Below are 27,128 nucleotides of genomic sequence, written 5' to 3'. Positions count from 1 at the left end.
TTTTACACCTTCATCCTCTTACGCCTCAAGGACACAAATCTTAAATTTAGACTTAGCTTCACATACGCCGTTTATCAAGTAAAAATTAAATTCAAAATATCTTACTTTCCTTGATGCTTGACTAAGGAAATAATGCGTTTTTTTAAATGCTCCAAAGGCCAATAGCGGGTCATACACCCGATGGTCATCGCATTAAAATGCATAAACCACGCATCGACGCTAAAATGCTCACCTCCCGTGAAGCTCATGAAGACTGCCATCCATCCAACCCATTTGCGCTAAACCCTTTCACATCCGAATTTCCTTTATCAAATTAAACAAAATACATCCGACAGCATATAATTTTTCCTCAATAACAATAAATCACTCAATAACAAATCTAGGATAATTTTACCTGTGAGATTTTGACAATATTTTTTTTCATTTTTTTAAGCATTTTTTTGTAATTTTTATAAACATGGTACATATTACAAACACAAAAAAATGGCAGTACTTGTTTCAATTTTTATGGTTTCGTAGAGCTATTGGTGTAACTGCATTAAAAATTATAAAACAAACTCTTTATAAAAAATAAATAATAAAATGTGTGATTTTGCCAAATTTTATGGTATTTTTTTACAGGATTTTACAGGGCTTACAACTATAGGCTTGGTTATGTGATCACTTTACATGTTTTTTATGCAGCTTATGATTTGACCATCTATTTTCGCATTCACATTATTTTAAATATGTCCAAATGCTTGTTCACAAATCTGGCTTTTCACCACATAAGTTAAAATCTAATTCACTTTGACATCTCAACATATGTAAATGAAAAATAATTTTAAACAATCGTGTAATAAAATTGAAAAAAAATAATAAGAAATAAATATTTATAAAAATACATTTAAACTTCGTATTATTTATTGTCTCGTGGTAACACATGGTAAAATTTTAAATAAAACACTTGTTTTTACTACATGGGTAGTAACTAATACTAGTGATAAAAATCAAGTGTTTTATTTATAATTTAATTTAAAATTCATATATTTTTGAAATTTTTTTTTATAAAATATTTTGCTTGAACAGGTTAACTGATCAGACTATTAGGCTCACCAATGGTATCATCATTCCTAAATGTTCTAAAGGGATAGTAGGGCTCGTTACAGAGATGTCTTATAACCAGTATATCCAGTTGATAGTTGCAGAATGCAATCATACCGTTATAAAATGCCTAGCTTTTTAAAATATAATGCATCAATAGAAAATAAAATGCTTTATAACCGTATTCACAAATCCAGATAAAATTGAAATTTTTTTATTAAATCTCCACAACTTTACGCGTGAGTGATAATAAATTTGACCTTGTACTTCCTGTAACCTGGCTTCATATAGTTTAAATCATGCTGTCTAGTAATTAATTGCTGGACCCATGTCTCAAAAATCAATTGTCAAACCAGATTGTAACTAGAGACAATGGGGTACAGTGGGGTAGTGGGGTACGTAGAAATCGACCAAATATTGTTTATTTTATTCACAATATTTGGAGTCTGTCCAAATACTGAAAATCTGGGATTTTTTTACAATTAGGAGTTATTTTTACATTTTTGACATCTCAAAAATGATGGAGAAGAATATGGAAGTCTGGTAAAGTGCTCATTTTACAAATGTGCAACATTCACCATTCTACCCATGATCGACAACCACACTATTTAAATTTTGTAACTCTTACATAAATCATTAACCTCAGGACACTGTACATGTGAGTTCACTAGAGTCATCTTTGCTTAGATTGGGAAAGCTTTTATTTAGCAGAGACCCTTTATTTAGATGTATGCAAGATATTAGTATTTGTAAGTATTTAGAAACACTCAAAATGTTGTGATCATCGTTTTCTTATTCTTTTTTAACCGTTTTCGTACCCAATGGTGCTTAGGGAACTGCATAGGTATCGATGTAGTATATTAATATCAATATTTGCATGAAAACAAGATGATCAGTTCTGTGCTTTTTGTATCAGTCAAGGGTGATATTAAATGAATATGAGAAAAAAAATAAAATTTTCTCAATATTATTAATATTTAAGGCATTTACTTTATGGTTAGTCATTTTTAGTTTTATAAACATACATATATATATATATATATATATACACATATATATATATATATATATATATATATATATATATATATATATATATATATATATATATATATATATATATATATATATATATATATATATATATATATATATATATATATATATATATATATATATATATATATATATATATATATATATATATATATATATATATATATATAAATATACGTATATAACAATATTTATATATATATACATATATATATATATATATACACATATATTTTTTTAGTAATACTCGTATCAGTATTTAACCACTCGCCGAGATACTAGTATATGACCACTTGCTAACATTTTTGCAAAAAAAAATAAAATTGCACACATTTTTATATTTTATTTAAAATTTCGCATTACAGTTTTTTTATGCAATCAATCAATGCAGGTTTGAAACCTCAAAAAAACAGTTCTTACCTATATTCATGAAAATGAAGTTTCAAAACTCCCACCTTAAAACTTTGCATATCATATTAAGTATATTTTAAATACCTGTCGGTTTCAATTGAATGAAAAAAAAACTGTTTTTATCCCACTTGATACAAATGAAAGATGCTTTCATATTAATGAAGTAACACCCCTATCGCCGCATGTGAATCTATTAATTACTTTTTTCAATTAATTAATTCCTCGCCTATTAAAACTGGAACATTTTTTCAACATATAACATCGATTGCGACATGATATGCCAAGCTCTGATTTAAATTGATTGAATAACAACTTAGAGCAGTGGTTCAGAACCTTTTTGAAGTCAGGGAGCACTTTTCATCCTAAGGCAAATTCACGGTACACCAAAACTAAAGATAAAAAAACATACAAAGACAACTTAGATCAAAAACAAAACTGATTTATTCTTACAGACTAGTTAAAAATTACATTAATAAAAAAAAAATAGAAATTTTGTGTAGTTTTGAGTGTGTAAATGGTGATATGGTGGTGAAGGGTAGTATTGTTTGCATGCTGTGTTAGTGATTGTCCTGACGAAGAGACGGGTATGTCTCGAAACCGGTAGACGTAAAAATCTCGGTGAGTGGTTATATACTAATTTTATTAACAATTTTGAGAAAAAAAAAGTAAAAATGACTAACCACAAAGTAAATGCTTTAAATATTAATAATATTGAGAATATAAAAAAAAAAATACACCAAAATATAAATGCTCCAAAGAAAATTTTTGCGGCGAAAATGATTCAATGTGACACCTGAGCTGGTCGGCTTTTACAAATTTCAGCGATATTAGGTCTAATATTTGATACAGCTACTCTCATTTTTTCATCCACATTGCTAAGCCTTTCGCGTTTCTTCGTTTTAATATTAGTTAATATCGAGAAACCTAGATCACATAAATATGAGGTTGAGAATTGTAATAAAATTTTGGCTTTCATAATTTCGTGGAGCACTTAGAACAAGCTCGTGCGGCACCAGTGCTCCGTAAGGCACCGGTTAATAACCACTGCCGTAGAGTATTTTAATTTTAATGGGTAAAACTTAATTAATGATCGAATTTCGGAAATAATTGCGAGCTATATGATTTATATCTTTCAGAGGCGTTATGGTTGTTCCTTAACAATAAAAAAGGAAGCATTGTAAAGGTAACAGATAAGTAAGATTAATATCCCGATAAGGGTAAGCTGGAAATAACATTATTAACAACATCGTGATATATATATATATATATATATATATATATATATATATATATATATATATATATATATATATATATATATATAAATATATTTATTTATATATATATATATATTTATATATATATATATATATATATATATATATATATATATATATATATATATATATATATATATATATATATGTAATAAAATACCTAGGTACCTACCCATACATTTTATTAAGTACTTACAAATAGTACCTACATAAAACAGTTCTACCACCAGATGTCGCATGCGTCGCACAGAATAAAACAAAAGACTTCCGATAGAAAAAATATATAGATATAAAAAATCAGATAGATAGATAGAAAAAATATTATAAAGACAAATTAAGAATAAACTTTAATTATAAACTTTAATTACAAAGCAACACATTATTTATTTTATTATTATATACCCACTTTACATATTATTTACACCCAATTTACAAAGAAAAATATTACCACGTTATATACATAAATAAAAGTTAAAATTAAGATCAACTTAAACTTATAAATATATTAATCCACTCCCGTAGTTCAATAGTCAGCACGCTCGGCTACCTTACTGGAGGTTCCGGGTTCTATTGCCAGGGGGGGGTCAAACAAATATAAATGATTTTTCACTCTAATATTTATTCAGTATTACCCTGGACTGGCACCTGAAGCGAAGGGATGATCACATTTCTTTCACGTGTTAACGATCAAGATAATGTGAAGGGAAGGTGATTAATCTTGCGCTTCAGGTACCAGTCCAAGGTATATAAGATATTTTATATAAGATATTTTACCTTACAACTTATTTGATTTTTATTTTTATAAAATATAATAATAAATATATGTCTCTAATATGAATGCTGAATACTTGTAGTCATTTTATTGTGATATATATTAATGTTTAGTTTTTCAATATAAATATTTCGTAATCCCAGAACCCATCATTAGCAAAAAATGACTAATTTAACTTTCATAACATTATAATGATTTTTAGAAATGTTTATTTTAACATTATCATCATTTTTAGAAGTACAGTTTATTTCAAAAGTAAAGTACATTTTTTAAAGTATGATTTAGAAATGAAAATATTCTATTTCATACGCTTGTCGGCATACTATGATTGTCGGCTAGTCAGAAATAATTATTAGCCTAGTTACTAAGAGCCCTATGATTTACCAAATTGAACGCGTGCGATAACCCTTTCAGGCCCATTCTACTGTGTATATTCAAAGATATACCTTTTCAGTAATTAAAAAAAGATCTTCGATAAACTTCCCCGTTTACAGACTTAATTACTTATTAAAGTAATCATGGCTTCATTTTCAAAATCACAATACTTTAAAATTATACCGCTCGCAAGACGTGCATAACCAATTACACACGGTAGTTATTATGTTAAAGAAATATAAGAATTATCATATTTTGTTGATCTTTATGGTTTAAAATTTTAAAACAACTGTTAGGTCAAATTAACGCGGTGGAATTTATAATTTAGAGAGCATCTACCGGAAAGGCTCGCATGGGCGGAATACCACGCGAGATGGACACTACAAGTGAAGATGATTTCTTTACTAGGATTTTTTTTTTTTTAATTTAGAATTTTATTTTTTTAAACTAACTAATTTACTATCATGCCGCTTCCCAACTTTTCACTAACTTGAGTGTTAAGTGACTTTGGATAAGCTTTAAAGCATGGGTATATCGACGTTAGCCCTAAACCTTTTTTCTAAATAATACATTTTATTCAAACATTTAAAGACAATTTTTTAAAAATTAAACACTTGAATAAACCACTTTAATGAGTTTTATTTACATAAACGTTTCAACTAGTTTCGAAAACTAACAGATGCTTTCATCTTCTGGTAAAAATTAAAAATTAAAAATATTATTTTCAACCAGAAGATGAAAACATTTGTATGTTTTCAAAACTAGTCGTATATATAAATATAACTCGTATATATAAATATAAGTGGTATATTCAAGGGTTTTAGTTTAAAAATAATGATAATGTCATTCCACAAAGTTGATGCCGAATCAATAAATAATTTAAAGACAATGTAACAAATTTATTTATTTTTTGTATGCTAAAGATGCTGAGCTTTTTGCCAATAATAGGGAAGAACTCCAGGTGCTAGTGACAAAGATATACTATATAATACATACATATATGCAAGGAAAGTGATTAACTGATGTATGTGGACAAATCTAATAATATATAATATAATAATAAAAGACTTTTTACGGTACGTTTAACAAATTTATTCTACTTCTTCTTTTGCTTGGTGTAGGCCATGTGGCCTGTTTTTAAGAGGGATTAGCCTCCTGCAATGTCGATTCCCAGCTGTCGATTCATCTCTTCGATGGTCTGCCCGGGAGTCGTCTACCTTGGGGTTGGCCGTACAGTGCAATGTGCGGGAGTCTGGATGGTTCTATTCTCTTCACATGCGCATACCATTGACTCCTTCGTTGCCCCCCGTCTAACTATTTCTTCGATATCGCATATTTCCCTTATCCTGGTGTTCTTTATTCTATCTCGTAGATTCTTGACAGATATGCTCCTTAGAGATTTCATTTCTGACACTCTTGGCGCGTTTTTTGTGACAACGGTGTCCACTCTGCTTCCGATCCCACTGTTACGATAGGTCGCACATAAGTTTTGTGCATTTTGAACAATACCAATAAACAAATTTAACGACGAAACCCGGTCACTGTTCAAATAAAATACATGTGAAAAATATATATTATTTTTATTTGTGTTATTTTAAAATACTATATTAAATCCGCCTCCGTAGAGTAAAGGTCAGCACGCTCGGCTACCGTTCTGTAGGTCCCGGGTTCGATTCCCAGGGGGGTCAAATAAATAAAATAATTTTTTTCACTCTAATATTATTCCATATTACCCTGGACTGGTACCGGAAGCGGAGGGCTGATCACCTTTCATTCATGTGTTAACGATCAAGATAACACTGCGTTTGTATGATGCAGTGCCCTATGCACCATTGGGGTGCGGATAAGGGTTTGAATGAAAATGAAAATATAAAATACAGTTCCATCATTAAATGTCAATACAAAACTTTAATTAATTATTCTCAGACTAGTGTCTAGTTTATTTGGATATAAACCACACCTACCCATTTTAAAGGGCTTATTTAAACCTAACCCTATTATTGACACAAGTAGAGATTACCGTAGAAATATCTATGGAAGCTGCAGAGGAAGGAGGCAGCATTCGCCCATAAAAGGTTGTTATTAATTTTCGGACCTCGCCCGAGGGTCTCATTAAATTGGAATCAGATCCACACGTCTTGTGTGATGGTGGCCGAATTTTGAATAATTGTATCGCGCTACTTTTGAGATATAAAAAATAAGATTTATACTCCTGGGCGGCGAGGGAGCGCTGGCTTTGATGGCCAAGATTGATATTTGAATACACGGTGGCAAAAATGTGAATGCAAACGATTAAATTTTAATATTGTTACTCATGGTCACTAAGAATACGAATCTCCATTCAATATTTTTATTTACGATATGTTAAGATCAACATAAGTGTTTTTTGTCGGATTTATGATTGTTATTTGTACTGTAAATGCTTCGAGGAGAGATACTTTCAGTATGTTTAAAATGACTAACTAACTATCATGCTGTTTCTCCGCAGGGGTAGACAGAGAGTGTTGGACGCGACGGCACTCGTCGTAAGTCCTGTAAAAGCTAAAACATCCGTATTTTCCTTCATCTCTGTAAGAATATTAATTATCTAGATTACTTTCAAGTAAAGTCATTAACTTGACTATTTTTAAGTAAATTAATTAACTAAGAATGATTTTTAAAAAAAATAATAAAATAAAAATAATATTCATTTCTTCTATTGTATTATACTGATATTGGTAATGTTAGTAAAAAACCACTCTACGAGATTTAAATCTACCAATATCGTGACGTAATTGTCCATTCGTCCTGACGAAGAGACGGGTAGACTGAAACCTCGAAACTAGTAGACTGAAATATTGCGGAGTTTTAATAAACTAATATTACTAATATTTTGTTTCCACTCACCGAGGTTTTTTGTCTACCGGCTTCGAGACCTGTCTCTTCGTCAGGACAATCACAACAACAGCATGCAAAAAATACTACACGTCATCACCATAGCACTATTTACACACTTGTGCTACGTAAAATATTGATCACATGCGATTTTGGTTGATCCAGCTGAACCAACTGAACTTTTATTCATTTAAGGTTTAAAAAATATTTTAAATAAAATATGAAATGGGTTTTCTAGATGAACATCGATTATATCGCTGATCAAATGCCAAAGGGCCACAACGCAAAAAAAAACTAATTATTCCAAAAATGGTATCTAAATTTTCAATATTTTGATATTCGAAAAAGACATCCCAATATTTTAAATGAAATGGAGATTTCGTACGCTAGAATCATGGATGTCTTTTTCGAATATCAAAATGTTGACGATTTAGATACCATTTATGGAATACAGAGTTTTTGCGTTTTTACCCTATGTTATTTAACCAGCGATATCTTTATTCTATCACTTATACACTTGTCCGCCTCCGTAGTGTAATGGTCAGCACGCTCGGCTACCGTTCTGGAGGTCCCGGGTTCGATTCCCAAGGGGGGTAAAATAAATATAAGTAATTTTTTCACTGTAATATTTATTCAATATAACCATGGACTGGTACCTGAAGCGGAGGGCTGATCACCTTTCCTTCATGTGTAAACGATTAAGATAACACTGCGTTAATATGACACAGTGCCCTATGCACCATTGGGGTGCGGATAAGGGTTTTCTCTATACACTTGTAATTGTTAAATAAATTCATAAATCAATAAAATTCACTAATATTTTTTTATAATTAATTTATAATTGATATATAATTCTATTGTTATAATTAAATTGAATAATAATTAATAATTCATTTATTATTCTTAATTAATTAATTTATAATTGTATTATTATATTTTTTTCAGAAATCGGAATCTTTCACTATCTTCACTAGCCCAATGTAAGGTAAGCATTCAACTTCCATACAATATCTAATCGTTGCAAAAAATGCACCGCCCAATGCTTGAACTGTGAGCGTTTGCACAAAAAACATTATTTATAATCGCACATAGGTCGTAAAAAGGCCATGATCAAGATTCCTGATTGCGAGGCTTAATCAAATCAGTAATCTCTTAATAAAACGGTATAACATCAAGGCTATTCAATATTTAACACTTGAAAACATTATATTGCACGTCTTCATTTGGAAAATGCCAGACAATTATAAGTGGGATTGTTTAACAATCGATGGGCGTTTTTAGCATCTTGAGGCCCGACATTTTAATTAAATATATTTAATTTCTTTTAATACGTTTTTTCATAAAATTTCCAAATAATACGGTGTAAAAACAGAAAAAAAAGAAAAAAACATTCATTAAAAAATGCGTAACAGTAATTTGGCATTTCTTACATCCTTTTATGCGGAAGGGGTTTGGCTGAATACTTTTAAAAAAAAATAGTATGTTAAAATACTTCGATACACTCAAAATTAACTTTCCTTGAAAACTTGGGTTTTCGCCACTTAGAAATTATTTTTACATTTTTTGACGTCTCATTGTAGACGAAGAAGAATATGGAAGTGTGAATGTTGACAGGGCTTGTGATAGGCCGGTTATGTGATCACTTACACACGTGTAACATCTATACCACTCGAATCTCCTATATATATATGATCAATTACATGACACAGTACATATGAGTTCACAGCAACCATCAATGTTGGATTGAGGAAGCTTTTATGTAGAAGAGACATTTTTATTTTGGAATATTTTTGTTACCTTTTTTATCACATGAGTTTATAAAGAAAATAAATAACATAACATTTAAAGCATTTTTAAATAATTAATACAACACTTGTTTTTTACCACTTAAATTTTATATTGTTACGACTACTTTCGGAAGCCATAGACTCTTCTATCTACGTATATAAAAGCAATTGTAGCTTCAGAAACTAGTAGTTACAATATAATACTTAAGAAGTAAAAAAAAAATATATATAATTTACTTCCAATTTAAAAGCGTAATATTGTTCAATGAATTGTTATATAATAAATACAACACATCAAAAAAATAGGACTCAAGAGGTTAGAAATCCAGTAGTTACTGGACCAACCTTACACATACGAATGTTTTATTCAGTTTTAAAAAATGTTCCTTCTTAGTTATATCAGCAGCGGATAAAAAACAACACGAACATAATCTGACGATGCCGATCTTTCTAAATTATTTACAAGTTGTTAAACTCAGAATAGATCGTTAGGTGATATATTGTATGAGGTATTAATCAGCGATGCTTCACTTCAATAGTTAATAAAATACAAATACAACTGGCATTTAATACAGCGTATGCAAAAGTTACTCTCTCATTAAATATGATCATTAATATTTGCATAGGTTAGTTTTAAATTAATAACTACGGTAATCGTTTCAAGCATTATTTTGTTAAATGTAAAAAAGAGTATTTTAATGACGTGCATTAATATTTCAATTTATAAAATATGTTTTTTCTAAGCCTTTTAATGAAAAAAAAATCTGTAAAATATTGCCTTTGTATATTAATTCTTGAAAAAGTTTAACATGAGTTGTTTTAACCGTTTTATGGATATACCATTTTATGACCGTGCTTTCCTTAACTGTTTTCAACTTACTTATTTTGTTAAACACATTTTTATTTTCAAAATTTTGTGTGTTCAAATCCTTGATCAATAATATGGGTTTCTCTGCTAAGCGTTTATTATTTATATTAACTCCTTAATAAAGATGAAAAACACTACGTCGGCGTCGGGTCCCCCGACGTTGACTGTCATTTGTGAGAAAGTGTCCCTATTTTGGGCAGTCCGAAACAGGTTATGGAATATAAGTGAAATAATATTGTTTTAATAGGGTTGATCAACGATTATAGCCTTCCTGACTCTCAATAGTTTTTATACGCAGAGAATTTTGTGAGTAAATAATATATTAACAAAAGATCATATTATTTTATTTTATGAAAAATGTGAAGAGTTTCGAAGTGATGCATTATTAAGGCTTAATATAATTTCCGTAAAAACACCCAGCCGTTTCAGAATTTTGATTTATTTAAACGTAGTTTTTTCCGTCTTAATGGCCGCCGCTAAATGCAGAAATGAATGATGAGTAAATAAATAAATAAAATATGAAATAGTTGCTGCGAATCATAACGAAGTATGGCACCATATTCGGCAGGATGTAATTGGGTGGCACTTTTTTCAGCCTCATTATTTGTGGTCTTTTGTCAATGTAACTTGTGAGCTTGTGAGAACAACAGCGTGGCTCGATGTGAAATGCCGCCATACTTGCAAAACCTCCACGGTAAACTGGCAAATTAAAAATAAGTCGAATTCGTTCGTCCGCACTCATCAATATTTATAATCATGTTTGTTTTCATTGATTACGATTATTATTATGTTTTTTGGCACCGTTGTCGAAATGCCTGAATTAATATTGATGACATACGCGTTTTGCGACAAAAAATGTTTAAAATTCCGTTCTGAGACTTACTTCATTAACAATACAATATTAATTAATTTGCTCAGATTAATGACTTTCTCGAGGATTAAACCGTTAAGGCTCAGTATTCGTTAAGTATGAAATTAATAAAATAAAAACGTGGACAGATATTTGTTAAAGTTATACAAAATATAACGAAACTTGATTATCAAATATAATCATAAAAACATAACCTTTCTTTTAAATTTTTTTTTGTCAAATCTTCTTTACATTTATCAAAAGGATAAAAATTAAATTAAACTAAAACTTAATTTAATAATATAAAAACATTAGAATAGAGAAGAATTCCTTCCTTATACTCACTTTTTCTTTGCCCTCTTTATTATCATATTTTGTTTTTTATGTTTTTTTTTATTTGTTAATTTCTAAATTATGTTTTTTTTATGTTAAAATACTATCTACCCTCTGATTGCAAACAGCTTTATATGGTATTAAACTTTTTGATCAATATTACTAGTCTGTTTTTGGTTGGTTGGAAGATATTGCTTTTTAGCAATAAGCCCACCAATGTACTTATTTATTTTCTGTACATGAAGTTTAAATAATAAAAAATTAAAATAAGATTTCAACATGGCGCATATGTTTTTTACTAACTGAAGGTCAGGGGATAAGATCACATATAAATAATACAGATCACATATATATATATTACGTAATGGCACTTCTTTTACCTATCTTTTTATAACTCTTATGATTATATTTTAGCCTGTCAGTTGTTCGACCTAACCTTACATTGCTTCAGTTAATAATTTCAATATGGGAACCACAGTCGAGATAATTATTGCCATTTTCGATTTGATTGTGGGGTCGTGCCATGAAATTAGTTGATTGCTTTTTTTGTGCAGTATGTATTCTAATGTCAGTAAACAAACTGACACACAAGACAACGTGGTATCGCCCAGAATAATGGTTTTATAATTTGATCGACAAATCAAATTATTTTAACAACCTTTTCACCTCCAGACAATCTCATTGTCTGAGAATTGAAAGATCTTTAATTTATTTTTTAATCGGGCACTGATTTATCCTGCTTGATTATAATGCACAGATTAACTGAAAAAAGGGAAATGATTATTTTTCTTTTATTATAATTAAAAAAATATACAAATATTTGTATTTTTTTATTTAAAAAATCAATTTCATGCTTTTTCTGTAAGCCTAATTGGATCAAATTGTGGTAAAGTTGGTTCGAACCTAAAAACTCTGACTCCGCGACACTAACCCCGGGACCACAACCTGACGCAACCTTTTGACAACCTCATAATAATCTTGTAACCTTAAGACGATATCATTGCTTGAGAATTGAGAGATCTTAATTTTTTTTTTAAACAGGGTATCGATTTAATACTTGTGATTACTATGAACATAGATTTACTAAAAATAAAATAAAAACAAAAAATTATTCCCATTATTCAATTTTTTAAATGAAAGTATTCAAATGTATTTTTTTTAAATTCATTTGATTTAATTTGATGTTTTATTTGTACAAGATTGCGAATAGTGTAAGTATTCCTTACATATGTATTACTTTATCTATATGTCCGCACTATTCATAGGGGATGGTTAAACAATCTCAAACACATCCCTGCACTAATGTGCAAAGGCAAATAGCCGCAAGTTAAAAACGGTAATTTTGAGATAAAAGAGTTTATAGTCAACTTAAAATTATGCTTTTTGCCAAAACATGCATCAAATTAATACAACTTTTAGCCATTTGGATAATGAATATCTCGATAAAAGAAGGAGAATAAAATTTGTGGTTGTATATAATAGAGACCAGTTATAAGAATGCTTTAAGCCGTGTTAGTCAAATAGCCGCAACTTGATTTACGGCTAGTTGCCTTTACACATTAGTGCAGTTAAATCAATTTTAAACATTTTTATTAATATACATGATAAATTTATATGGATTCACTCACCTATTCGAAATATTAAATTTTCAAAGCAATCGGTGCAAACTTTAAGAGTTTTTTTCAAATTTTGAATAAGCGAATATTTACATGTACAAAGATAGAAATCAATAGAAATTTCATTTGATTCAAATCATTAAAATTCGATCAGGATTAATGAACTCCATCAATGTTCGGCATCAAAGTTCAATTAGTAACGAATCTTAAAAAAAAAAACGATAAAACATCAATCCGATGTGGTGATCGTAGTAGCTATGGGAAAATCAAATGAATACGGTGCAAGAACTAAAGCTAGCGTAGAACATCTGGTGTGTCTATCGGATCAAACAATCAGGAGAACATATGCAGAGCGGAGAGTACTTACTTTACGTAATAAGTTCATACGATTACTTACCGTACAGAACATACTTATTATATTTCTTCATACTGTTCTTGATTTATGTAATAACTAGTATGGTTGATAAAATAACGTATTATTCCATTCACTACGCACTTCGTATAGTTGAGTTTAAAGGCAGTTTTTTTTAGACAGATGGAATTCCTCTTTCTAGCTTCGATTCCTTATATTTAATTTATATCGTAAAACACATGGTATGAGTAGAATATACCTTTCATAATTTATAATTTCATTTTACCAACGTAAAATATAAGTATACTGATTCAAGTGTAAATAAAAAAAATGTATATTCACAACTTTTTGAGTGTGTCCAAATACTTGTATCCAAATCTGGGTTTCTCCAATTAGGAGTTATTTTTACATTGATATATCAATACAGATGAAGAAAAATATGGAAGTTCAAAAATGTTTGAATTCGTTTATTCAAAACCTTAAATCTCCTACAGTAATTCACAAAATTGTTTTGAAATTTTAACAATACGTTTATAATATACTGTAACAAGAGCTTCAACTTGTTTAATGTAAAAAACATACTTAAAAAAAAGAACTTTTTTTTTAAATACCGAAATGGCAGCGCCATCTTTTGAATATAGAGTAATAATAACCATATCCGTTCCCTAGGTGGAGCATATGGAGTCCACAAACTGTCTCCAGGCTTTTCTATCGGCTGCCAGCTCCCTTGCATCCTCCCAAGTCAGATCCGCATATAAGAGTAATGTGCGCCATAATATGACATTGAATAAAACCTCCCCTATATTGTCCATGTTACCACTGATAATTATAGCTCCTACCCCCTCTTCATCCTTCAACATCCCAAGGACATACTCGTACTTCTCAAATTTAGACTTGACTTCACATACGGTGTTTGAAAAATTATTTTTTTTAGAAAAAGCGGGATAAACCAAATTTAAAATAAATAAATAAAAAAACCATTTAGCGCGATATTCATAAAATAATACTTATGGGGTAGGGTACAGTAAAACTAACTAACCATCACGCCGCTTCTCCGCAGGGGTAGGTAGAGAGAATATAATGCAACACCAAACTTTATTTGCACACAATCATCGCCTCTTCCACATTCATACATCTCATATGTACATGCCGATTAATCCGACTCCTGACCTGACTACTTTCAAATACTTTAAATACTTGATCATGCCAAGTTTTCCTCGGTCTTCCTCTGCTTCTATTGCTAAACACATTCGCCTCATAAATTTAATAAAACAAAATACTCGTACCTAGAAAGTTTTCATAACTAGTAATATAATAGTTATAATTTCAAAATTACATGTTACTTAATCCATTTACTTATTACAAATTATTCAAATCCGAATTTGCATTCACACAACACAGAAATCATGTTTTTAAGCTTAATAAAACAGAATCAGTGCTATTTTCCAGGAAGTACTCGAATTTCGTTTCAAAAATGTATTTTGTCGATTTGCAAATAGGATTATGCTCGCTAATATAAGCTACAAAGTAAACACCATGCAACGGTTTATGTTAATATTATTTATTTTACGTTTGCCGCTGTTCAATGCCAGTTATAAATTCAAACTCGTTTCCAGTTTGTCCCGATACATGAATAGTCGCAGTTTCTACGAAATCGCATGTTTCAGATCCTCTGTCTAGGTATAGTTTGTGGACAAGGAAAAACAGGTTGGAACGGTCTAACTCGGGATAGTAGTTGAACCCGTTTCGTCTCAATATACAGCCGTGTCGAATCGTAGCCATTCCTACCCTGAACCTGCCCCGGGATAAGACGAGAAGCCTTCTCCCCTCGACACTATCATTGCAAGGAAAGGAATAACATAATAACCTTTTCACAAAGTGATATCTTATGTACATGTATAAAATATTTAGAGTGTGTCCAAATACTTGTTCATTAATGTGGATTATCTCCAATTATAGGAGTTATTTTTCATATTATTTGAAAAATAACTCCTATCATTGGAAATGATCCAGATTTGTTACCGGAGCACTTTTTGCTTTGAACAAGGTTTACAACACTTTGAGTGTATCCAAATACTTGTTCACAAATCTGGATTATCTCCAATTATAGGAGTATTTTTATATGAAAAATACTCCTATAATTGGCGATAATCCAGATTTTTGAACGAGTATTTGTACACACTTAAAATTTTGTAAATAAATTGACTGATCAAATTATGAGCTAAAAGAAAAATTTTAAAAGGTGTGTGAACATAATCCAGGATTCGGACCGCACATACAAATGAAAGAGTTTCTGCTTAATAAAAAGCTTTCATCTCATCATTGATGTCTCCAGGGAAATTCTAGTTAATTCAAACAGTTTGTTTCGAAAATAATTAATATAATTAGAAGTTACAAGAATTTTAGTAACAAGTATTTGGACACACTCAAAATGTTGTAAATAGATTAACTGGTCAAATTATAAGCTAAAATAATAAAAATGATAATGATATTTTCTGGCATTTCTCGTGTATGTGATTATAATCCAGGATTCGGACCTCACATACTATTGAAACAGTTTCTGCTTAATACAAAGCATATTTTAATCTCACAAATAGATGTCTCTAGTGAAGTTCTAGTGATTCAAGAACAATGTTTCAAAATTGGTTTATATATATAAAACTTCCAAAAATTTGAGTAGCGTGGTTGTCAGTAATAGGTAGAATTGTTGAATGTTACGTGTGATCACGTAAACTAACATATGACGGTTGTCAGCCCCGTAAACGCCCAGACTTCCATATTCTTCTTCATTTTTGATGAGATGTCAAAAAAAAACTCCCCATTGCAGAGCGTTATTATAGAAACCACTAGGTATAATTAAAGTGTTTTTTTTTTATCGCTTTCTGATTTTATTTTATTAATACATTTAAAGGCTATTGATACGGGAGTATATTGTGGCACACATATCATCAAAAGTTGGAAGCTATCATCCAGACCACGCAGGTTGCATGTTATAAATATTAGACATACCTATTAATCTTTCTTAGAATTCAGATCAGCCCACTGATCTATCATTCCTAACTACGCTCGTTATAATAATAGAAATATTACTGTAATGTATACGGTGTACCGTGACTCAAAATACAAAATAATATTAAATAGTAAATAAAACACTTGTTTTTTTATACAACATTAGTATTATGTTTATTTTTTAAAGATGAATTTTGGATAATACAGATGTTTCCATCTACAGGTTTGAATATAAACTATTTAAGTAAATATTTTAACCTGTAGATGGGAGCATCTGTAGCTGCCGAAATGAGTCGTTAAAAAAGTAAATGTAATACTCAAGTGTGTAACAACAAGTGTTTTTATTTACAATTTTTTTATGTCTTTCCATAAAGTGAAAAATAAATAAAATAATATTTATTTTTTAACGACAATCTTTTTAAAATACCAAGTTTATTTATAACTTTATTTTTTTTAAACCTACCTAACGTCCTCTGAAATCTAGCCACGGCTCATGCAACACCGCTTATCATCATTCTGCTTAAGCTTCAACCTTAGCTTATCATTTAGGTATATACATCCGGCTAACCATCACGCCGCTTCTCCGCAGGGATAGGCAGAGGGAATAAAAGGCTACATCAATCTGTTTCGCAAACAATATTCACCTCCTCCGCATTCATGCATTTTCTCATCCCTGACTACATTAAAAAATTCGAAATCATGCCAAGTTTATCTCGGTCTTCTTCTACTTCTATTATCAACCACATCCGCCTCATTAATTTACATTCCTCTTTTTTCTTTACTTATTTGATTTTCATGCCCGAACAATCTGAACACATGTTTTTTTTTAAATTTCATTGATATTTTACAAAATTTACTTAAGTTAAAAAAATGGAGAAAAGTTTTCATCAAAGGTGAGATATGGCCATTGAACAAAATAATACAAATCCGTTAGCAGAATCGAAAATTGAATTTTAAATATTCCTAAATTAAAATTTGAATACTTACAGGATTAAAAAAAAAAATGATTATTGTGTTCTGTACCTACGATTTTTGTATCACCGTGCTTATTGCCTAGTGGAGATTTCATTATGCATTGCGTAGTAGAATTGTATCACTGGCAGACAATCAGTTACCTTATGTTTATATTGTAACTATGGCTTTTGTTATACGCATACGTTACTTTTTGTTACTAAAAAGTAACACCTGCTAAACGCCAGAGTAATCACCAATCTTCGGGTACATCAAAGTGTCGATGAAATAAGAAAATAAAAAAAGAATAGATAGTTTCATACAATATGCATTCCTTAGTCAACATTATGCGTATAGGGTGACCACAATCAAATTGAATCAATTAAAAATTAGAATAAATATCAATATTAGCAGTTTCTTAACTTGAGATGAAGCATATCATTTTAAACGAATGAAGATTAAGTCTAAGCATCCCAGGGATCAACGTAGTGCTTCGTTACGTCGCACTGACAACTTCTGGCATATCTTCAAAATGGGAGTGCTCGCCGTTTACTTACCCACATTGTCCTAAATTAAATTATGAATAATCGGCTACGAGTGGGTGCAAAGGAATTTTCTATGAATGACCACTTTCATTACTGATCTCAATTAAGTGATTGAGTCTAAGCATCTTAATTAACCAAAACTTAGTGATTATTTCGTACAATTGTGTAATGTTTGAATATTGTTTGTATTATACGAAAGGTAAGGATCAAACCGTAATAGTATTTTTTTATATACTTTTGATGTAAATAATAAAAAAATCTATTTTATTTATGACTATGTAATTTCATTATACCTTTTTTGTTTTGAAAATTTTGTATGAAGTTTATTTTACACATAGATGCCGGGTTTATTTAAAGAAAGCTTTTGGTTTCAACAATCTTGAATTTTTAACTCGAGTTTTTACTCTTCATAAATACTTCAGTCAGAACAGAACTTTAATAAAACATTAAATATCAAAGGTATGTTTAAATCATTTGTCACACATTTTAAAAGGTGTGCAAACGTCGATGCACTATCTTGCAGGCTACTGTTTCAGTTGTGCAATTTATGTGTGGTTTTTATAAACCTTTTAATTCGTCTTCCTGGGCGCTTGTCATCATCAATAAGTGTCAACATATTTTAAATGATCGGTTTCACTTAATTACCGCATCTTCTCCAAGATAAGTGACATGAAATGTTTTTATTTCGAGAAAAAATATTATCAAATTTTTTCTTTGTTTAATTACGAATACAACTAATACTCTCCTTGTCATGCAACGTTCACTTTGTATAATACTACTCAAAAACTCTATTTCACGACTACCTTTTCGAAATAACCATGTCATGACATTTGAGACTATAGTTTACCTGATGATGGAATGGTTATTTCGAAAGCGGTAGTCGTGAAGAAAACTTTATAAGTGGTATTACACAAAGTGAACGATGAATGATAAGGAGAGTCTGATATTATCATATCACGAAGTTAACAACTGCACTCAACTCAATATTATTCAATATTTAAAACAACTACTTGTAATTACCTGTTTCAAAAACGATCATAACCAAACAACGGTGATAAAGTAAAATCTTCTATTATACCAAAAAAATACAAATACAAAATGAACAAACGCGTCCTTTTACTAACTCATTCTATTTCATTTTGCAAATTAGAAAAGACATATTAATTTAGGATATTGTTGATAAAATTTATTTGAATTATTCACCCAGTTTGAACGAATGGAACTACTAGGATATAAATAATTGTTATGGTAACCCTATAGTAATGAATAGCGTGAAAGTCAACGGCATTAATATCGATCATGATTAAATCGGACCCCCTTCTAAGACATTCAGAATAAGATTGTTTTTGTTTTGTACTATGGAGATATTTTGCACTTACTAGTTCCAATTCTGCTGTTGTCCTAATGATGACATGAGATCAGGTAATTTTTTTGTCTAATTTACATAGCATTAGTATCTGAGCCTTCTGTTGGCTAGTTGATGGAATATTTCATGGAAAAAATATACAGCCTAAGGACATTCATCTAGAATTATAATAAAGTATACAGGTGTAATGATCGTAAATTTGTAAGTGCTTTATTATTAACATTTTGACATCTCATCATAGATGAAGAAGAATATGGAAGTCCGGGTATTTATACGGCTTATGAGCTATCATAGGTTGGTTAAGTGATCTCTTTACATAGTGCCATATTCACCATTCTATCCACGATTGACAAACACACTACTCTAATTTTTGGAACACCTAGTTACATTGATCAATATTGATCTGTGACTGGATTTGACTGGTTTTAGTGATCACTTTATACAAAAGCTGTTACTTTTTTCAAATAAGCCAGTCGTTAGCCCAGGGATATCTAGACTTCCACTTTCTTTCGTGTTAAAACGATGCTTCATCTCAAGTAGAGACACAAATAATATGTCGGTATTTCCTTGATGTTTAAATAATAATATACCTGGTAATCTAATATCACCATTTCAAGGACTTGAAATGGTGATATTAGAAAAATTGAAAAATTATACAGTCCACTTTAACATCTCTCTGATCATATGACAAACATCACCGATAATTATCTATACAATTTATTGAGATATTTATTCACATTTTCTCTGATTTGTATTTTTTTCTTAAATTTCTCCATCACGTCTTTTGGCGGAATGGGGCAAGCAAAGATTTTCACATACAAAAAAATATGCGTCGATTAAAATAACTAGTTTTTTAATCGACGTTTTATTAAATTTTATTGAAATCGCAATATTTTTCAATTTAAGAAGTTTAAATTAATATCCATTAGCGAAATTAAATTAGTAATTATGGCGAAGAACGTGTATCTTCTTTCCATAAAACGATTTTTTTTTATAATATCAATTTGCCAGATTCTAGTTTAATTACGTGTTGCATATGAATTATGCATACCTGTCTATTTTGCAGAAAATAATTATTATGAAGCGGCAATTTGTTAATTCGCGCCTTTTTGCTCATTAAAACATGGTTTGTGGGAGCCGTACAGCACTTGAAAATATGCACACACGAAGTTTTAATAAACGTAAAAAAGCTTTATTATACAGGATGGTACGTTACTATGTACTTTTAAAAGTTAACTAGTTGAGAATTATTTTTCAAACGTTTTACCTCCAGATCATTGATATTTTTTTTCTAAATTAACATGAACTAACTTTAACAATGGTGAAATTATTTATATTAACTACTTTTATTCCAAACCTTGAGATGAAGTCTGCAAGCTATTAAGGTTCATATGGAGTATACATTATTTGAAAAGGTACAGTAAAAATATATAAAATTACATTGTTTAAAAAGAAATACAAATCATAAAAAAGTTAAAATAAAATACACAAATATTTTATCTATTGTTTCAGCATTCACTTTGAGGTAAGACATGATGAAATTGTAAAAATAAAACACTTGTTTTTTTACCACTTGAGTTTATTTTATTAAAATGACTAGTTTCGGAAGCTGTGTTTCCATCTTCAGGACTAAATATAAGCTAATAGTTTGTATTTAGACCTGAGATGGAAGCATAGCTTCCGAAACTAGTCGTTTTAATAAAATAATCCCAAGTGGTAAAAACAAGTGTTTTTCTTTTACAAGATATACAAATATATACATACATACATACATGCATACATACAATTATACACTTACATATATACTTACACACAAACATAAAAGTATATTTACTTAAAATGCATAAAAAAATCATACATGAACACAAGAAGGCAATTGATGTTCTAATGGTGATATGTTCAAATATTACCTCAAGCGCGATTCACTGTGAATTATTGGATAAAATAAGATAGTGGAAATGATTTGGCAAACAATTTAAAAAAAATATTTTTAAAGATTATCTAATCTCACTGTTTCTAACTATTGGTGCAAGAACATTGAATGTCATCGGTCTCGCAACAGTAAAGGCACGCTGTTGCACGAAGTGCACGCATGGAACTATTATAATTCGTCTGAAATGCACAGCTCTTTTAGATACACTAGAGCCATATAATTTATTGATTTATATATGATTAGACAAATCTTATACTCTACTCTTTTGGGAAAGCGTAACCAGTGCAGTTGATGAAGTATTGGGGTGTGTGACTGAATTTAGAAATTCAAAAAAATCAGTCTCTCCGCAGCGTTTAACACCGATTGCAGTCGTGACATTATATTATTACAATAATCGACTCTAGATACTAAAACTAAAAATGCATAAATCAATTGACGGACAGCATCAATCGGCAGATTCTTGCGAATGCTCTTAATTTTCCTCAGATGGTTAAAACATGTACTTGTTTTTTTGATGATATGAGTCTCAAGAGAGAGATTAGAATAAAAAAAAAACATGCCCAGCAATTGATCGGGATATTTTTTATTCATAAAAAGTCGTACTAGAAGCTTCAGATTTAACCTTATGGTCGATAAATTTAGTACAAGCTTAGTTTCAGCTTCATTTGTGTTTTATTATTTTTACAGAATCGTTTTTAATAAAAAATTTAAATCATTAAATTACTATTTAAGTAATACTCCCCTATATGTATTCTTTTCTTCCGTAGTGTAATGGTCAGCACGCTCAGCTACCGTTCTGGAGGTCCCGGGTTCGGTTCCCAGGGGGGGGTGGGTTAAATAAATTTGTCATTTTTCAATCTAATATTTATTTAATATAACCCCGGACTGGTATCTGAAGCGGTGGGCCGATAACGTTTCCTTCATGTGTTAACGATCAAGATAACACTGCGTTTATATTATGCAGTGCTTAATGCACCATTGGGGTACAGATGAGGGTTTGAAGACGAAATATACGGGATTTTTCATTTCTTCCACTAGAAAATAAACAATCTATAAATTTGAAAGGATCGAACCAACACTTGAATGTCAATGTGATATCATTTCTACAAACGTTCGTCCTATAACTGAAACAAAACTGAGACTAATTTGATATTTAATTATGTACTATTAAGATATGTAATATTAGATCCATTTTATGTTTTAATTGGGAATTACAAATATTTCTTAAAAATCTATTGTGACACGTATTTGCACATGCATTCTGCATCATTTTCAAACACCGGATGCGGAACGCATTGAAAAACGTGTCATAGTAGATTAAAAAAAATAGTGGTATTTATTAACCAAATTAAAAATGAATAGATATTACCACAAAGTGACTGGCAAATTAATTAAAAAAATTATATTTAATTATTTATTTAATTTAAACTTCACTTTGTACACTTAAGTAACCAAGTACACTAAAGACTGGTATCCTTTTATGAAAAGAAATTAAGTGTCTAGCAGTTTATTTATGAAAGCAAAATTAGCAAAAAACTACCAGTAAAATATTGGATCTATACACGATAAGTAAAGAAGTAACTTGAGGTTGCAAAGCACGTCACTGCATACATTATAATATACTAACAGTAAATGAACAATATTAGTTTTCATGTGTAACAGTAAATAAGAAAAATAAACAAAAAAAACTGAAGAAACTGAATTATATATGAAAAAACCAAAAAAGTATATGAAACCAAAAATAATGAATAGAAAAAATACTCTTTAAGTTATACGTAACCAACAGAATATACTTAATAGAATTTTAGCAATTTTTTTTTGGAATTTGATAAAATAGCTCACTTTTGAATACGACACTCTAAATATGTAATTTATCAGGCGAATAAAGTAGTAAATGGAGAAAAGGAAGGCGAGGAGAATTGAGAAAAACTGGGAATTATCAAATATGTAAAATACATGAAATTAGTCAGGTAATTATTGGTAGGTATATGTGAGGAGATACAAAAATGTGGGAGAGAGAGGCGAAAAACAGAGCGGTGTGGCGTTCTATTCTCTCTGTCTACCGCTGCAGGTGTGATGGTTAACTAGTACGTTAGTTAGTTCATAATTATATTAAAATTTTATTTAAAGTAATATTAATTTAAACACAGTTTTTAAATTAAAATTAATTTAAGTAATATTAATTTAAAAACTGATTTCAGTGGATTTTCTCATGCTTGGTGACGATATATTAATGTAGGTATGTATGGACTCATATGTAGCAACACAATGTACCCACAATTTACGTATGTAGTTGAGTAAGCAAGATCATAAATTTTACAATGGGAAATACTTTACGCGGTCATATTACAAGCGTTTAATTTTATTTGCCCACTCATTAAAATAAGGGCTAATAGGTTTACTACGATGACGGTTTATGATTATCTCGGTACAATGTACTAAGAAAATCATTTACCACATCAAATAGGTAGTATTATCATTTCAATTTGTGGTCATTTTTATTGGCGATTTGAAATTTTTAAAAACCTGCTACAGAAGAAGAAAATTAGTTTATTTAATACTAAGTATTACGCGGTAATATTTATGATTTCAAATGCTCATATCACGCAAGCACTTATAAAATTTCTACATGTTAGGTTTTAGGCATAGAGTACATATCGAGATTATGTTCAATAACTCAACTTTCTTACAAAAAAGATCCATAAATGGTTTAAAAATGTCATAAATATGTATATATATATATATATATATATATATATATATATATATATATATATATATATATATATATATATATATATATATATATATATATATATATATATATATATATATATATATATATATATATATATATATATATATATATATATATATATATATATATATATATATATATATATATATATATATATATATATATATATATATATATATATATATATATATATATATATATATATATATATATATATATATATATATATATATATATATATATATATATATATATATATATATATATATATATATATATATATTTATACATATATACATATATATATATATATATATATATATACTTATGTAGAACTGTTTTATGTAGGTACTATTTGTAAGTACTGAATAAAATGTATAATATATAAATATATTTATATATATGTATAAATATATATATATATATATATATATATATATATATATATATATATATATATATATATATATATATATATATATATATATATAAATATATATATATGTATATATATAAATATATAATTATATATATATATATATATATATATATATATATATATATATATATATATATATATATATATATATATATATATATATATATATATATATTTATATATATATATATATATATATATATATATATATATATATATATATATATATAAATATATATATATATATATATATATATATATATATATATATATATATATATATATATATATATATATATATATATATATATATATATTTATATATATATATATATATATATATATATATATATATATATAAACATATATATATATATATATATATATATATATATATATATATATATATATATATATATAAATATATATATATATATATATATGAATATATATATATATATATATATATATATATATATATATATATATATATATATATATATATATATAAACATATAAATAATTTTTAAGACTCTATGTTAAAAAAGAAAAGAAATTATTTAAAAAAAAACAGCAATTTTCCATTATACGCGTGAAAAGTAATAATTATATAGAAAATTATTTCTTCGAGATACCATCATGACTTTACAATACCAAACAATTCTAACAGAACTTCAAATATTCGGAAACCAATAACTTCAATAACCTTCCTACAGATATAATAAAAATTGGAAGACATTAAAATGCTGAATAACAAATCAAATTAATTATTTACATGTTAATCTTAGAATAAAAAAAATACAAAAAGTATATATTTTATTTATTGTTTCAGCATTTACTTTGTGGTAAGACATTTTAAAACTTTTATTTTGTTACTCAAGTGGTATAAAAAAATGTTTTCTTTAATAGTTTTAACAAAAAAAAATCAAAATAAATTATAAAACCAACAAACATTAACAAAAAATAATAAGTGTAAGTCCCTCTCCAAGCACAGTCTTAGTCTCTTTATTGAGGAGAACTGCGTTATTGATATTAAGATTGTAAAAGTAGAAATGTCTAGAGAATGAATTAAAATTATGAATAAAACAATTGTTACCTTTTCAATAATAATAATAATAATAAAACCCTTTATCCGCACCCCAATGGTGCATAGGGCACTGCGTCATATAAACGCAGAGTTATTTTGATCGTTTTACACATGAAGGAAAGGTGATCAGCCCTCCGCTTCAGGTACCAGTCCAGGGTAATATTTAATCAATATTACAGTGAAAAAATCACTTATATTTATTTGACCCCCCCTGGGAATCAAACCCGGTACCTCCAGAATGGTAGCCGAGCGTGCTGACCATTACACTACGGAGGCGGACGAATAACGAAAAAAAAAATAATAATAAAAAAATAATAAAAACATAAATTAAGGAGAAAAAATATCAGAATATTTTCAGAACAATCGAATTTATCTTAGAGAGAGTGTATGCAGCTATTTTATACCAACGTTACATTACATCTTCATTAAACTTCGTGTTGTATTTCTGAGTAGGTGGGTCTCATCAATCACTTTGTATCAAAGCAGTTGACGACCTATGTAATGTGTGTAAATACCCGCCTTATTCCTTTTACAGCCATCTCCGATACGTCTTAGTTGTAAGGGAAATGTTTTTGATTAGGACAGTTAATGATCACACCGTTCCTACTACATATGTCGGATAGAAGCAACAATGTATAGTTTTAATGATGTCTATTGATTTGTAGGGAGCTTTGAAACTTTTTCACACTGTCACTGCAGCTTTTTTCAAACATCCTTTATAACTGTTAGCTTCCCTTCTCTTGGACTTTTTATAATTGACTCTTATGCTTTTTAGAAAAAAAACTTCAAACAAGTTTGTTTGCTAAGTCATTTTAACAATTTTATTTTCAATCTCCTTATCATTCATCGTTCACTTTGTGTAATACCACTTTTAAAGTTTTAAACTGGTACTACGCAAAGTGTACGATGAATGATAATGAGAGTTTTATATTACCATACCACATAAGTTAACAATGCTTTTAAAATAACTAACTAGCTAACCATCACGCCGCTTCCCGCAGGGGTAGGCAGAGAGAATAAAGCGCCACACCACTCTGTCCTTGCAAACATTCTTCGCCTCTTCCACGTTCATGCATCTCCTCATACATACCCGCCGATTGTTACGACTCCTAACCTGACCACTTTCAAGTATTTGGCATACCTGATCGTGCCACGTTTTTCTCGGTCTTCCTCCGCTTCTTTTCCCAATAACATTCGCCTCATAAATTCGTTTTACCGTTCTTTCCTCACTCATTCGTTCTACATGTTTAAACCATCTCAACACACCTTTCTTAATTTTATCGATAATGCTTATCTCAGCTTTGCATTCCTTCCTTATTTCACTATTCGCACATCTATCATACATCGTTTTGCCGCACATTCTTCTGAGAGATCGCTTTTAAAATA

General features: G+C 29.2%; 1 protein-coding gene across 1 annotated transcript in view; it reads left to right on the top strand.

The window, feature by feature from the left end:
• Positions 1-27,128, top strand: part of LOC148301730 (uncharacterized) — a 129,914-nt gene that overhangs the window by 27,012 nt on the left and 75,774 nt on the right. The window contains exon 2 of the mRNA XM_088272807.1: positions 8,794-8,833. The gene's annotated coding sequence lies outside the window, so the exon portion shown is untranslated. The remainder of the gene's footprint in view (positions 1-8,793; positions 8,834-27,128) is intronic.

Source organism: Brachycentrus maculatus, unplaced genomic scaffold (genome assembly GCF_059751285.1).
Source record: "Brachycentrus maculatus isolate JH-2025_06_01 unplaced genomic scaffold, ASM5975128v1 h1tg000527l, whole genome shotgun sequence".
Classification (NCBI taxonomy): Eukaryota; Metazoa; Arthropoda; class Insecta; order Trichoptera; family Brachycentridae; genus Brachycentrus; species Brachycentrus maculatus.
Note: the sequence above shows the minus strand (reverse complement) of the source record. Positions and strands in the feature narration are given on the sequence as shown.